Source organism: Dipteris shenzhenensis, chromosome 28 (assembly GCF_047967505.1).
Source record: "Dipteris shenzhenensis isolate YYH24624 ecotype China chromosome 28, Dip_SZ_1.0, whole genome shotgun sequence".
Lineage (NCBI taxonomy): Eukaryota > Viridiplantae > Streptophyta > Polypodiopsida > Gleicheniales > Dipteridaceae > Dipteris > Dipteris shenzhenensis.
The window spans coordinates 36,850,593-36,866,284 of record NC_141623.1 but is presented as its reverse complement, the minus strand read 5'-3'; the positions used below and the strand labels follow the sequence as shown (position 1 = coordinate 36,866,284).

General features: G+C 45.8%; 1 pseudogene across 1 annotated transcript; it reads right to left on the bottom strand.

The window, feature by feature from the left end:
• Positions 1–4,346: 4,346 nt before the first annotated feature.
• LOC147883521 (uncharacterized) lies at positions 4,347–15,260 on the bottom strand (annotated as a pseudogene). Its single transcript, XR_015543781.1, has 8 exons — positions 14,982–15,260; positions 14,777–14,789; positions 8,692–8,751; positions 8,450–8,605; positions 8,229–8,367; positions 7,908–8,101; positions 7,638–7,816; positions 4,347–4,467 (listed from the first exon to the last, which is right to left on the bottom strand). The product of XR_015543781.1 is annotated as an uncharacterized LOC147883521 (transcript).
• Between the last annotated feature and the right edge of the window lie 432 nt (positions 15,261–15,692).

Below are 15,692 nucleotides of genomic sequence, written 5' to 3'. Positions count from 1 at the left end.
TGGTAGTCCATGGGCACTCATCTCACAAATTTCATAGCCTGAGATCCACCCATTGAAGTGTACTTGGACAACCGAAGGGGACCACATGATACTTTGCTATGAAGTCTAGGACAATCGAAGGGAACCACAAGAATTATACTTTGTGGCCAAAAAGGGTCACATGAGAATGTGGAAATCCTAAAACTTCAAAATGTAGTCAATTATGTGGATCCATAATTGCATATTGCTTGTAGTTGTAATAAAGCATCATTGCCATCTTTTTAGTCAAATTCACCCCTTAGGTTGCTATGGCTTAGAACTAATATTAAGCAACCAAGGCGGATACAGTCTAAGGTATAATGCCATAGGACTTATAATAATTCATTAGCTATGTTTAGGAATTGTTGGATCATTACTTGGGTCATTGGGCCAACCATAGGAAGCTAACCTAAGTTAGAAGGTTTGGTTTCCTAGCTAAAGGTTCATCAATGGAGCCCATTATAATGGAGGATTTACCACGGTTACATAATAATTATTTAAGTAAAAATAGCAATATGATGGGTCATATATAACTTGATGAATTCGACTCAATCACCTGGTTGAGCTCAATTACCTGACATTGCAGACTTCCAACATTCTAGGAATGAGCCCCTTGATTGTAGTAGGTTGCATAACGGCAACCTAATTGGAGGCTACCTACCTCAGGATCATACCATTACATCTAATTAATCCATTTATAAGAAATGGATCTTCTCTTTCACTATACATTTCATTAGAGGAATCTTATGAATTCGATGTGGATCTTCAGATATTCACTAAAACCTGACTAGTGGATGTGGATCTTCAGATATTTAGGGGTTAGTGAGATGATGGTGACAACCTATGGAGGGGGCTCCTACCCATATATTCCATGAGTCATTGTGGTGTTTACATTCCTCTCCGTTTAGCTAGATTGATGCCCTTACAAACTTCTAGCTTGTATTGATAGCGTCCTTCCTCCATTTCCCTTTCTTAAGTAATAGAGTCAAATTTTTGGTCTACCATTGTGTTCCAAATTTAGTTAATTTGAGTTCTTGAGAGAATATTTTAGTGAGTGTTTTAATTGGAATGCACATCAATCATACAATATCCAACGTGGACCCATTCACATCTCTAATTATCATTTTGGTCATGGCACCACAAGTGATACATGAATGGAAAGTATTTCATTATAAAGGCTATAGAGTTGTCTATTATTCAAGTATTGGTTGGACATCATTGACACCATACGTACTACAATATCATCTACATCAACACACATTGATTTTTGTTATGTACAAGCATCATATGTGTGCATAGATTAGAATGCACTTTTTGATCAACTTGTTTATAATGTCAAAACTTGGGTTACATTTGCCCATATATCACTGGAAAAGTCTACAAAATAAGGTCTACGAACATCGCTTGGATTAAACATACAATAAATCCTTGATAATGGAAATTGCTCGTAGTTGCTTATTTGTGATGTGCCTTTTACTTAATTTCCTTTAATTCTCATATTTGTCCAATTTTCAATAACTCTTCATCCTTTTCTTTTTATGCACAAGTAAAGAGAAGAATAGACTAATTCTTGAATGGCTTGTGGGAGTGCAAGCTCTAAATACCAATTGATTCTGAATTTGATTTGAAAGGAGGTGTTTAGTTTGAAGTGAGGAGATCTTCATTTTGAGATCTTTTTTGTACCTATAGACATAAAAGCAAAAACTAGAATGCTTGGCTAGCTGCTAAGTATGTGGGCCAACTGATAACTATATGGGCTATTGTAAGTAGCTAATGATAGGTCAGTTGATCGATTGGCTTCGAATGTGCCACATGGCTTCATAGGATTTTAGAGTTTCATAAAACGCTCTAGTGCTGGCCAAGTAAAAAACTTTTTAGTGTACGATGGGCCATTCCACAAAACCCACGACTCGAGTGGTCGAGTCACTAATTTATCCGCGTTCTAAGCTCGAGCAATTTAGCAATCGCCACTGAAGGCTACACCTCAAACGCCTCCAATTATTGAAGGGAACCCCTCGCCCCCTCGGGCTTCTCCTAATTCAGAAGGACACAAACTGTGGGTGCTTATGTTGGCATTGTTGCGGTTTTCATTGTCTTGTTTCTAGTGTTGTGAAGCACACGAAAATTTATGTAGAACACTTGGATGAATTAGCTGAGATGAAGATCAAATGGATAATCTACTCAATTGACAAGATCAACACGACAGCACACAATTTCAGCCTATCGAGCCATATCAAAGGTTTGTGTCGATATGGCAAAGAGATTTTAGCAATGCCAAAAGCAATGCCAAGGTCTCAATCTTGAACCATTCAAAACTGCCCATGTAGGAAAGGAATAATGGGCAAATTTATGCTTCCTAAAAAAGCTCTATATGCTTTTGACCATTAGATTTTAATCAACTAGTATGATTGTGACAAGTGGCTTTTAATATGGACTCTCTTGTATTTGCCTACCAATCCTCTTGGTTACTTCATAACTAGGTTTTGCATGTTGCTTGATAACATAATAAATCTATCATTGGAAATACTTCTTATTTTATGTGCATGGCCTCCATTTGCCTTGGGCATAGTACCCCTTGGTAACTCTCTTTATGCCCTTGCAAAAAGAGCATCTGCGCATGGAGAGAGAGAGAGAGGGGGGGGGAGACCATTTAATAAAGGCCAATTCGTGAAATTTTGATTAGAACAACTGAGTACAAGTATTCGTGAGTACTGCCTTAGGTTGTGCCAGACACAAACGATTGTCAAAAGATGAATAGATGATTAATTTGCAACACCTATGATGGAAGCTCGTGAGTAGTATTTGTGTATGGTGCGGAGGAGGGGATGGCGAATTAAGCTAAGCTTCCTGAAATAATTAATTGGAGCCATTAAAGGCCAAAAATTAAGGGTGGCGATGCTCGGCTCTTTTTGTTTCGCCAGCATCGAGCGCACAAGCAAAGATGTGTCGTGCTTCCCTTTGAACCAAGCAACCTCTCCGTGCCCCATTGCTCACAAACACAACGCCCAGTATGCCGTTGGAGATGAGGCAGGGGATACGGAGAAACAGGGAGCAAGCCGTGGCGTTGGAGGGGATGGAGAGCAAGGAGGCGAGGGTAGGGAAGGAGGGAGATGTTCAATTGCCCCTTGCCTCCGGAAGCCTCTGGGCCCTGATTCATTTGGGAGAGGGAGTTGTTGAGATAAAAGCAGAGGAGAGTGCGGAGGGAGGGAGGCGTAAGGAGAAAGGGAGCACATGGAGGGAGCGCATGAGGGGGAGCGATAAGGTTGGGTTAATTGGTTAATTTAGGTTGGGGGGCAATGAGCTTAGGTTAAATTAGGTAATAGGGTGAGGTTAATTAATTTAAATAGGAGAGGTGAAGTAGGAGAGGTGACGCACAGGGGCAAAAGGTTTAGTGATAGGAATTTTGTGCAGGAAATTAGGGAGCGATTGCAATAGATTTAGGGAGCGTGGAAGGAAACATGAGATTTTGGAAAGTTTGAATGCTGTAATGCAAAGCCATTTGGAAACTGTGTGTGTGTGAGAGAGAGAGAGAGAGAGAGAGAGAAAGAGAGAGAGTACTTATGAAATTCATCTTACATTTCAATGACAGCTCCCACGCTTATGCTTCTGAAGCAAAGGTTATGTTTCAACAGATGGATACACTTGCGAAACAAAGCTTATGTTTCCTCCTTGGCACAAGCACACGCGCCCGTAATGTTAAGCTAAGTTTATGTCTACAAAAGCATTTAGTGAGCATGCTATGAATGGACTCCTAAATTGCAGTATGCCCAGCAATTGTGAGAATGTGAGAATGTGGACTGTTTCTTGATGTCAGTACAAGTCATGTAAGTAATGGTTCGCTTCATCTGCCAGGACAGCACTGCTTACAGCAGGTACCATAAAAATTGTTGGGCGGACGAGGATCAACATTTCATCATGACATCTGGTCACTGCACCCGTAAGTCTTAAAACTGATGCAAACAATGTCTACATAACCAAGCACCAAGACAACTGGGAGAACCAAGTAATCTTCAGCAAAACCACGTCTTCTCCTGAGCCTCAAGAAAGAGTCACCAGAAACAACAATGCTGTGAGACTAAAGCCTTGGTCATGCAATTCAAGTGAATAATACACAAGCAAGAGGGATATCCCCAATACAGTGTGTCCCCAGAGAACATACAGGGCCAATATCTTTGTACAAGAAGCTTATGAGGTGACTGCAGTTGGGCAGTCACAAATTCTGCAGAAGCGGAGGCACAGCAAAGGTATGGATGAAACCATGGAATGGAGAAGTACCATCCCAAGAGCAGCAAGCACTTCAATGATATTCTCATAGAACAGAGGAGCTTCAACATTAAAATCAGTGTTGCAATTGCAATGAAGACTGTAAAACATAAGATGACATCTGGGACAAGCCATTCCAAATGGACCCTGTCATGGTCACTAGTAATAAGCTTTCCTCGGATTATTCTGCAGACACAAATGCAAACTGGTTAGAAGATGGACTCCAGACATAGGCTAAGCTGAAGAAACATATAAAATTGATTTAAAAATGTATTACAAACAGGGGATCAGGGATTTTAATAGAACAAGGTGAAAATTTCACAAGCGTGCCAAAGGCAATGGGACAACCTCACCCTTAGATAAGGAAAACCTTTAAATCCCCTCTGATGTTATCCTTTCATGATAACATTCATTTAAGGACAACCTTACCCTCAGATTAGGACAACCTTTAAATCCCCTCTCACCCTATCCTTCCATGATAGCATTCATTTAAGGCCTTTGCACAATCCCCCTTACCCTAATGCCTACATGGCAGCCGAAAGCTCTAAGAAGTGGCAAGCATTTTGCACGCAACATAGATGTAGCCCAAATGAAGTATGCATTTTAAAAAGCTATCATGTATCATAGATGCAGACATTTTGCTCAATAATGAAGTATGCATGCACGGGCGTGCGCATGCACGTGTACACATACACATACACACAAATAAATTTGATTAGTAAATGTATCTCACATACGCAAAAACTTATTTCTTTACACACGAACACACACACACACACACACATGAATACTTCCCTAACTATGAATTCTTCTTTTATGCACCCCCTTGAAATCTTCCCTTTCCACTTTCTTTTTAACCACTCCACATACCAAGCCCATCAATCGTCCTATACCTCCTCTAATCCCTTATTAACCCATGCATGTTGAGATATCGAGATCCACTCGCGATATGCCAGGGTGACCATTGTGCATTTATGTCACCGACTTGTTAGCTGAAGATGCGGTTGGTACATCGCCCACGAATAATAGCTGGATGATAGCTATCCTTATCTACTCTAGTTCGTGGCTCAGTTAGTATGCCACCTTAGTTAGCTGAGTTTGGTTTGAGACCCACATATAGGGTTCTTCTATTTCTTTGTCCTAGAGTTCTTTTGTCTTTCACAACTAAGAAGAGGAAAACTGTTTTCAACCTCCACCTTTGTGTGTATTCCCCCATTGTGTATGTGAGAAAGCCGCAACTGAGACTCCTTCCCTCTCTCCCACTATCTTCACATGGTATCAGAGCCTTGTTCGTGGTAAGGAGCTCAAGAAAGCAAACCCAGTTCGCGGTGTCCTGGTAAGAGGACCATTGTTGCTTTCCTTTTTTGAGTTTGGGAGCAAATCTCTGCAGGTAGCACAGCCGGAAGTGTAAGAGTGCACTGTCTCAGATTGAGATGCCCTTCGTGGTGTGGCAAGAGGGCAATATATGCTGCAAGTAAGGGCAAAGAACTTGATGACTTTATTTTTCTGATTCGAGGCCATTTCAGGGCCCGTTTTAAAGGCGGAAGTTCTCCGCAGGCACTCAAAAAAAGGCCCTGCTTTTGTTGTGCAACCACTGCTCTGCTGGTCGGTGAAAAGTTACCGCAGAAATTGCATCGTATGCCTGTGTGTAGAGATATTGGGAGTTGCAAAATCATGCTTGTTGCCTGTTGATGCAAAATCGTCAATAGGAAGTGATTGTGTGGTCAAATACCACTTTCGTCAGTTTTGCAAATCTGCCCATGTGAGGCAAAAGCTGTGTTTTTTGCAGTGACAGAATATTTTGCAGTGTTCTGTAATGGCTTCTAATTCTCTTTCACAGATTGTCACTGAAAAGCTTGACAAGAACAACTTCCATGCATGGAAGTTTAGAATGACAAATTTCCTTATGGGAAAAGGCTATTGGGAGTTCATTACAAGAAATGAAGAAGAACCAGTTCTTCCTAATGTTCCCAATCAACAGAAAATGCACGCATTTAAAGAATGGCATGAGAGAGCTAGAAAAGTTATGTACTAGCTTTCTATCAATATTTCGGATTCTACGATTGTGCATATTCAGGATGCAAGTATGCCAAAGGTCCTCTCACCCTATCCTTCCATGATAGCATTCATTTAAGGCCTTTGCATAATCCCCATAGAAAAGGAAAGGCAAAGAAACGCTTAGGCTTTTGCCTTTGGCATGCCAAAAATGAGAGAAACATAACATGATCCGAATAGGTACCCCCAGTGTGAAAAACCCCATTAATTAGTTGGGGAGGGGGTATAAGGGATTATTAAACTTAAGGGGGGGAGTATTAATTAAGCATAAAAGGGGAAGGGGGAGCATTAAAGAGGGACGAGGGACCATTTTATAATGTTACTATAAGAAAGGGTTACGTGATATTACTTTAGAGCTTAGTGGTAGGGCTCATACGTCAGAAGAGGAAGGTTTTGAGTTCAATCCTTTTCTTGAAGTTTGGGGAAGCCCCCTTGAACATAGTCTATGCAATAAATTAAGGCATAGAGAAACATAAGTTAATCAAAGCAAAAATAAATTAAGCCATAGATAAACATGGCTTAATTAAGCCTCTAATGGATCAAAACTAACTAATTAATTGGTAGGGAGCATAGCTGCGAACATGATCCGACTAGCATTACAATCAAAGCATCTATCTTTTAATAGACAAAACCCCCTCCACCCATCAGAGAATTCCTAGTTTTGCAAGTCCTGAATATAATATCCCTGTCTAGAAAATAATTTCGTTTTAAAGACAGATCCTCACCTAGACCAGCCACTTTAATATGTAATTCCTACTCGTTCTGAATTACAAGTACATGGAGAATAAATGAAAAGTAGAGACATGAGAGAGAGGAAGAGCACCAAAACAAGGATGATAGTGATAAACAGAAGCAGAAAATGCGCATTCAAAACTAGTACATTAGATCACCAGTCTCACCTTTCGTCATTTTGCAAAACATGAATGGCAAATTTTGAATGTATATATGTTTATGCATTTGGTCAAAAAAAAAAAGACACTGTTTGAATAAGAAACTCATACAAATACTGTTAGATATGTTTGGATGATACCTTGAAAGGAGAAGTATCATGCCAAGAGCAGCAAGCACTTCAATGATATTCTCATAGAACAGAGGAGCTTCAATATTAAAATCGGTGTTGCAATGCAATGAAAACTGTAAAACATAAGATCACATCCCCCTAGGAGGAGAATGTTGCTACCCAAAACAGTCAATACCATCTCCCTGGTATCCAGAGATCTATGGGATTGAAGCACAACCAAACCAGATCCAAAACAACCCAACCACACACATTAACATACACAGACAAGCAAAGTACTTACAAGAGGGTTTGGTCTGAACCGGTAACAAGCATCAGGCGTTCCTTGTACTGCTCATATATATCATCATCTGCAGACACTTCTCCAGGTTGCTGTGCCCCACACCCAGGTTGTTCAGGTTTACAGCTCCCCAGCCTGCACAGGATCTGGATGTCCGTCCTTTCCGCTCCCAAGGCCCTCTCCTGTGAATTATGTCAACATGTCTTACTAAACTTTTACTTTGCGATAATAAACAAGGCTAAACTTTATAACTACAGAAACACAACAAATCACCTTCTTTCCCTCCCATCTTTGACAAGAGCCTGTGGCCTACATTGTCAGACTGAATTTTTGCTCGTTCTGTTGCTTCCTTTGCTACCTTTTGGGCAGCAGCATAATTGCATTTAGCAAGAAACTTTTCTAGTTCCTCGGGTGGTATGTAATCCTCCATACGATGACCTTCTCTTCCAGGTGCTGCTGATGAAGGCGTTGCACAAAAGCATTGAGAAAATGCCAAGGGAGCATAAAAAAGGCAAGTAACACTTCAAGATCAGGTAACAATAAACATTATGACTAGGTTTTAAGATTGAGAAAAGTATCAAGGTTAGTAACAATGAGGATGGCTTGTTACATAGTGCCTGAAGAGATGCAGGTGGAGGCATCTCATCTCTAGACTGTTTGGGAGGCTTGCGAAGACCTTCTTGTGCCGCTTTTTTCATATAAAACTCCATCATTGCTAGAGAATCTGCATTAGCTGCTGTAAAAAGACTGACTTCTGTGAGTAACAATATTTGGCAGCTTTCCTAAAGACTGTAGACTCACAAGCGAAAACTAACCTTGTGCCGCTTCTCTAGAAGCCACATGTTGTTGAGACCATTGTTGATCATCACTGCCAGCATAGAGAGCTGATGCTGGAGTTTGACAATTTGTGCCTTGATGTGGCCCTGTTTTAGGTTGATTTGCAGAGCGTGATCCTACTGCACTGCTTCCCCCTGTACCATCAAACAATACATGGAGATTTCAAAAAACAAAAGGCACACAATGCAGTCAATCAGAAGTAAACACTAAACACCATTACAGAATTTCAGTAAGCTTTCATATCGCTTCTTAGCAAATCTCTTAATACTTCTACAATCAACTAAAATAAAGCACCCAGAACAAGCATCAATATACAGGTACATTCAAAATAAGGCATTTGAAATTGAAGTGCAGAAGCACAACACATCAAGTTTTCCTTGGCAAATCCTTATAACTCCTACGAACTCAACACATTAGCAACGTTACGCATCATGTTTTCCTTAGCGGATTCTTAAAATCAACTAAAATTAAGCATCCAGAGCAAGCATCATAAAACCCTTAGCAAATCCTTATATCTCCTATGAACACAACACATATTAGCAAGGTTACAGGACTGTCAAAACACTCACGACCAATAGCTTTAAGGGAACAACACACTAACCACACCAGGATAGCTTTAAGGGAACAACACACTAACCACACCAGGATAGCACAAACACTCTTCCGAGATCTTAGAGATGACTAAAAGGATGGATTATGCATGTCCACAATTTCAAAAGATTGAACAGTCACTGTTTGTAAAAGCCTCTCCCTTACAGTACTAAGATTGATAAGATCTGCTGAGCTGGCAAACAAAAGCAACTACAACCGTCGTAGGTAAAAAGACCCCTAAGGATTGAGCTAATGAGCTCACCTCCCAACCATACGCTCAACCCTTGCAACCACCCCCCAGCTTGAGGCCTAGACGACCAAGAGCCATGTGCTAGCTACTCCAAGGCCTATAAGTCACAGAAATCCCAGAGATTGCCATTAACTCCTAACTTCCTAGCCCCGCTTTTTCAACATTCTGCTCTGCTACCTACTCCCAAGCTCGTCCAACCCCTCCCTCGCCTCAGCCGTCTCCTCCTCCTGCCTTCTTCCTCCACCTGCAGCCCCCCGCTTTCCATCATCTCCTCTGCCTCCAGCCCCTTCCCTGCCTCCCGCTTCTCCGCCCCCCCCACCTTCTCTTCCTTCACCCCCGCTGTCTCCTCTTTCCCCCCCGCCTCCTTCCCTTCTTTGCCTCCTGCCCTCTCTGCCCCTTGCCTTCTCTTCCTCCACCTCCTGCCTTCTCCTCTTCTGCCCTCCCACCTCCTTCCTTCGCCTCCTCCCACCCGCCTTCACCACGGCTCCAGCCCGCCACCCCTCCGCCTCATCCCGCCTCCCTCTCCTCCGCCTCCATTCCACCTCCCCCCCGCCTCTTTTCCGCCTCCTCCCGCCACCTCCTCACCTCCTTCCCGTCTCCCGCCTCTCTTGCCTCCCCTTTGCCCTTATTCTGCCCCTTCGTTGCCTCTCCCCTTCTCGCCTTTCTCTTCCCCTCCTACTCTTCTTCACCCGTCCACCCCTCCTCCCTTTGCTAGTGGTGTTGTGCATAAGCCAAGAGCTCCGTGAGAAGTGGTACTACCCGTGGAGCCCGTGTACGGTGTAAACTCGCCTCTTCTAGGCGGTGTTTCTTGGGAAGTAGCCTGAGCTGCTCCTAGCCCGACATTGGGCCGGTACTAGACCTCGTGAGCCCTTGGAGCAGGTGCAATCCAGCCCCCTTTTTTTTCCTTTTCTGAGTTCACCCTTAGGGCTGGTTTTGCCTTTTCTTTTTCCTCCCTTCCCTCAAGCAGCGGTGAGTTTTGTGCTTTGTTTCGGAGAAGAAACCTTGGTGGTGACCCTTGGTTTGGCTAGAGGGGCTCTATGGCAGCACCCTCGAATCCCACGGCCGTTAAGGTCATTCTTTCTCCAGCCGACAAGCAACAGGTGCAACATGCAGTACAGTCCCTTGAGGACAAGCAGTTGTGGTCAAAATTGTGGGCCTTGCACCCACAAGGAGACAGGTGAGAGAGCGGATCCAAGTGAGCTTGGCACTAGAGGGCGACCAAGTTCAAGAGGTCACCATCTATGGAAGAGGCATCTTCCTCTCCCTGCTACTGCCTTGACACTTGTGGAGAAGAGCGCCATCCTCGTTGGCCCGCATTTGGTGTACCTCTTCCCTTGGTACCATGGCTTTACAGTGGAGGACATGGACACGACACACCATGTTCCTTGGTTCCCGATGATGCTCTGCTTCCTGGGGCTCCCAAAGAAATGTGGAGCCATCCTCCCTTCCATTGGTAGAGCGTTTGGCACGATGCTGGAGTCCCTGCCCGATTCGGCAGCATCAATGGTAGCAGACGACGGGGTCCCAGGCTCAGACAAGAGCTAGAGTCCCTCCCAGAGTTGATCCTCCTCAAGACCCTTGAGGGCGGTACACTTCGTTAGAGAGTGGAGATTTTTGGGTTACTAGGTCAGTGTCTTCGTTACAAGAAGATGGGTCATTTAGCCAGAGACTGCCCTCGTGGCTAGGGCCGGGGCTCCTCCCCCCCCACCCTCGTAGGGTAAGCAGAGTCAACAAGCTAGGGCCTAGCACCCCCTTGAACAGAAGCAACAAGAGTCTTAGACTCCCTAGGTGACACCTTCAGAGGGAGAGTGAACCCAGGTTAAAAAGAAAAGGAAACCAAGCAAACAGGCTCGAAAGAGCCGCACGCAACGGGCTAGATGCAGGAGGAGAGAGAGAGTAGTTCGAGAGGCACCTGCGGAAGAGCAGCTGCACGAGCCCTTTTGAGACACCCCCCCAAGGCAGGGGCCACTATCTAGCGAGGCAATCCTCCCATAGTGGAAGTCCAACGACTGCAGTCACCCATGCGTCACCAGCGAGCCTTAGAAGTTCCTGACATTGCGATGGTGGAAGCTGCGGAGGTTAGCCCGGTAGCGGTTGAGGAGGGGATCCAATGCCCCGGCATGAGTGATCAGCAGGGTGGGCCTGTGATCGCCCCTATTCCTCCCAAGCTCCCCTCCCCCCCGGATCCCTCTCCCTCCCACTCAGCTTCCCCCCCTCCCCCCCCCTTGGACCTGCCTTGACTCCCCTGCCACTAGGCAAGGGTAAGACATCGTCCCCTTTCGTTTCCTCGTCTCAACATCTTGTCCCCTCTCTCCATTCAAGGTGGGATCCAGAGGGAAAGGGCTCGTCCTCCCGGTCAGCAGCTCCCAAATTGCAGCCTAGGCGCCCTCTACCGCAGGACTTTTGGAGGTTGGGGCTCTGGAACTACCTAGAGTTTCTAGACTCTTGCCCTTTGCCTCTTGGCGTGACACTTATGATCTTGCAGCCCCGGAAAGGGGGTTCGATCAACATAGTGGGCTCCTAGACACACCCAGTTTGGAGATTCTAGTTCGCCTCCACAGCGTTGGAGAAGTGGTCCCCAGTGGTATTTGATGCTATGTTGGGGGATCGGATATCATGCATGATGGACGAATGGATGGGGCCACAGGGACTGAACCTTTGGCACGCCCATGGTGATGAAGTGAATTTTCAGTGGAGCCTCACGCGGGAGAAGTCGATGTATGGTTTGACTGTGGGGTTTATTAGATTGCCACCTGAGGAAAAGATTGATCAGGCATGCTACTGGCCACTCCAGAAGTGTGCTGATTTGTTCGGAATGGAAGTCTCCTTCATGATGAAGTGGGCACGGAAGATTGGCATAGAGATGGTGTCCACTCTAGTATGTTGACGTACGGACATGGACTACTCCGCATGCTTCTAACGAGAAAATTCTGAGTCCCTCCTGAGAACGCCCTCTAAACCCCCTTCAAAGTCACAAAAGGCAGTTTTTCTGGTATAGGCACCTACTCATAGGAGAGCCTTGTTTTCTACTTTCTCGTCCTCATGAGCTGGACCATAGTGAGTTGGAACATGCACGGGCTCCACGACCGTGCTCGTCGTAGTTAGCCAATCCTTCGGCAGGAGTTGCAAAGGGCAGTGGTAGGGCGAGCAATGGACTTCTTTTTGATATAGGAGCACATGTTCTCAGCATCAGACATCAGACGGCAACACCACCTTCTTCTGAAAAGAGGCACGGAGGTGTGGTCCCCTACCGTAGGAAGGAGCAGAGGGGTCTGCATCTCGGTCTCACAGGCGATGGCCCCAGAGGTATATGATCAGGGTGAGCTTATTCCAGAGCGGGCGGTCAGGATGGGAGAGTCCAAGATTGGGATCCTAAATGTGTATGCCCCAACGTGCAGACAGTACCGTTCAGCCTTTTGGAGGACGCTAACAGAGTGTCTTCTAGATGTTGACTCATGGATTGTTGGAGGAGACATCAACAACTTGGAGTATGGAGAGAATAAGCAGGGTGGTGCCTCCTTCTTTGAGATGCTAGCAGCAGAGCCGAGCACTTGGGAACAGTTCATCTTCACGATCAGTGGCAGAGACTCGTGGAGAGAGCCAGAGTTCATCAAGATACCTAGCAGCAGCCTCCTCTTATTCGGCTAGAGGAGACATGATGGATTGCTTAAGAGGCTAGATTGCTTCTACGTTCGGGACAGGGCACTTTACAGAGGCAGCTCTACAGGGATTCTAGCAAGCACCACGATGTCAGACCACTCTCCAGTAGTACTCTACCTAGAGCAGCCCTACCGGGGTCTTCCCCAAAAGGGGGTCCGCATTCCAAAGGACCTCTTGCAGGATGAGGAGATTCAACAGGTCATGGCAGAGATTTGGCAGCAGCCAGAGTCAGCATCTTGCGAGGGCTGGGCTTTGTGGGTGGCAGATGCGATTTAGAGGAGCAATGAGGAGTTGCAGTCTCACGCCCTTACACAGAGGAGGGCTCTTCAAGAGCGTGAGCATGCACTCCAACAAGACCTTGCCTCCATAGAGAGGCTAAGGGAGTAGGACCCACAATCCCAGTGGCTTAGTGACACATATGAGAGCGTGCGCCTTGAGCTCCAAGATACGGAGGTTCAATGGGCTGAGTTCTCCTCACTCGAGCCCGTTGGGTACAACAAGGGGATAGGATGACGAAGCAATTCTTTCAGACCGCGGGACCTCGATCGACAGGAGCGTAGTTACAACGATTACGGGATCCGTAGGGCATTATGCACACCGATCCACAGGAGATTCTAGAGCTGACCATGGTTTTCTACAGCCAACTCTTTCAGGCGGAGAGTGTGACTCCAGCTTGCCTTGTGGCCCGTGAGCTAGTTTGGGACCACGTTCCGACGGTAGTCTTGCGAGAGTTGTGCAAGAATTTGGAGGAGCCTTCATGGATGAGGAGCTCTGGTAAGCCCTTGAGGCTCTCCCGATCCAGAAGTGTCTTGGTGAAGATGGCTTGACTCCGGCCTTCTTCCGAAACTTCTAGGAGAACATTTCCACCCCTTTCCGCTTAGCTTACCTGGAGACCTTTGACATGGGCTCCCTTTCTCAGTTCCCTGAGCAGGGGGTGGATTTGCTTGATCCCGAAAGGTGGAGATAGGCCAGACATTCGACGGTGGAGACCCATACAAGATCCTTGCTAAGGTATTGAGTTTGTGGTTGCGACCTCATCTCACCGACATCATCCATGACACGCAGACCGGCTTTGTTTAGGAGTGCAGCATCCTAGACAACATTTTCACCTTCTGGGAGGCACTGGATTGGGCCAAGGAGGAGTCATAGCCTTTGGCCATCCTGCTCTTGGATTTTGAGAAGGCTTACGACAAGGTGGTGTTGTCTTTCCTGGAGGGCACCATGTAGAGGTTGGGTTTCTCAGACAGATGGATTAGAGGAGACTCTGCGCTTTATGCAGGGAGCTCTAGTCAGATGCTTGTCGGTGGACCCACGAGCAAGGCCTTTCCTCTCTCTCGCTCGGTCCGTCAGGGCTGTCCCCTAGCTCCCTTGCTTTTCCTATTTGTGGCGAAGGCATTGGACTACTACTTGAGATCGCAAGTGGCAGGCCTCACAAAGTTGAGGCTCCCAATCAGACAGGAGGAGGAGCTACTAGACTCAGAGTTTGCAGATGACACAGCCTTGTATGTAGAGGGCACCACAATGACCTTGCAGAGAGTCAAGGGAGCCCTGGCTATCTATTGTGAGGCCTCGGGTGCACGGATCAATTGGACAAAATCCATCGGTTTCTTCATAGGCTCTGAGGAGACATAGGAGATTCGAGAGTGGGGGTGTGCCTTTGGCTTCCGCTAGATACTGCGGGGCCAGACAATGAAATACCTCAGATGCTGGGTGGGTATTGATATAACTGCAGAGCAACAGATCGCCCTGGTCCTCAAGAGTGTTCAATGGTGACACATACATCTCGGTGAATCCAGGAACATACCCAAATTCATCCTCTAAAAACAAAACAAATACTAAGATTGTAACTTTATGGCGATCTTAATAACTACTATGGCCTCCCTGCCAACAGTAGGTGTACTCTACAATACAAACATATGCTCTTACATACATACACAGATACACACAACCACACATACATGAGCATCCATTTATACAAAGGTAGCCAACAACATCTGTGGCTCGCTTACCTTCAAAGGATTTGCCGGCAGTTTCGAGTTCTGCTTCAAGCTGAACGCTAGCTTGCCATTGGGCGCAACCGCAGGCTTCTGAGGGCTGGGTTTAAACCCCGACGGAACAAACGCGGCTTTCTTCACAGGGGGGTTGCCCTTGGAACCCTCAGAAGGAGAAGCGGCGACAGGAGCGGAATCCGGTCGGGAGCTATCAAATCCCTGCTCCTGAAGCTGCTTGAAGAGCTCGAGGAAAGATCCATCGTTGGCAAAAAGGTCAGGGGAAAGGGAGCCCTCCATGGAGTCGAAGGTGGGCGTCTCCAAGGCTGGGCATACAAGCGGGGGGCAATTCGATAAGGGCTTCACCTGTCGGTTTTATGTGAGAAGCATTGTTTTAAATTTGTTCGAATCATCTTTGATACCTTCCTCCAAAAGTTCTTTACTAATCTGCAACTATATAGTTTTCCGTTGCCTCGATTTCATTCTTCCTCTCGTTTGCCGCTCGTAATTTATTTCTACTACTCCTCGCTCGCGATTTCCTTAGCAGCAAGGATCTCCATACTCAAACTCTGTGTGCATATTTAGCTAAATTACTCGTTCAGTAGGATAATGGATGATCAATGCGATTGCCATTCGTGATTGCATTCACTACGACGCAACCTACTGCTCAGTTCAGCTGGACATGTTGTGGTTGTCTCGGAATCGCTGTATCTGTCTGCTATGGAGCGTGGA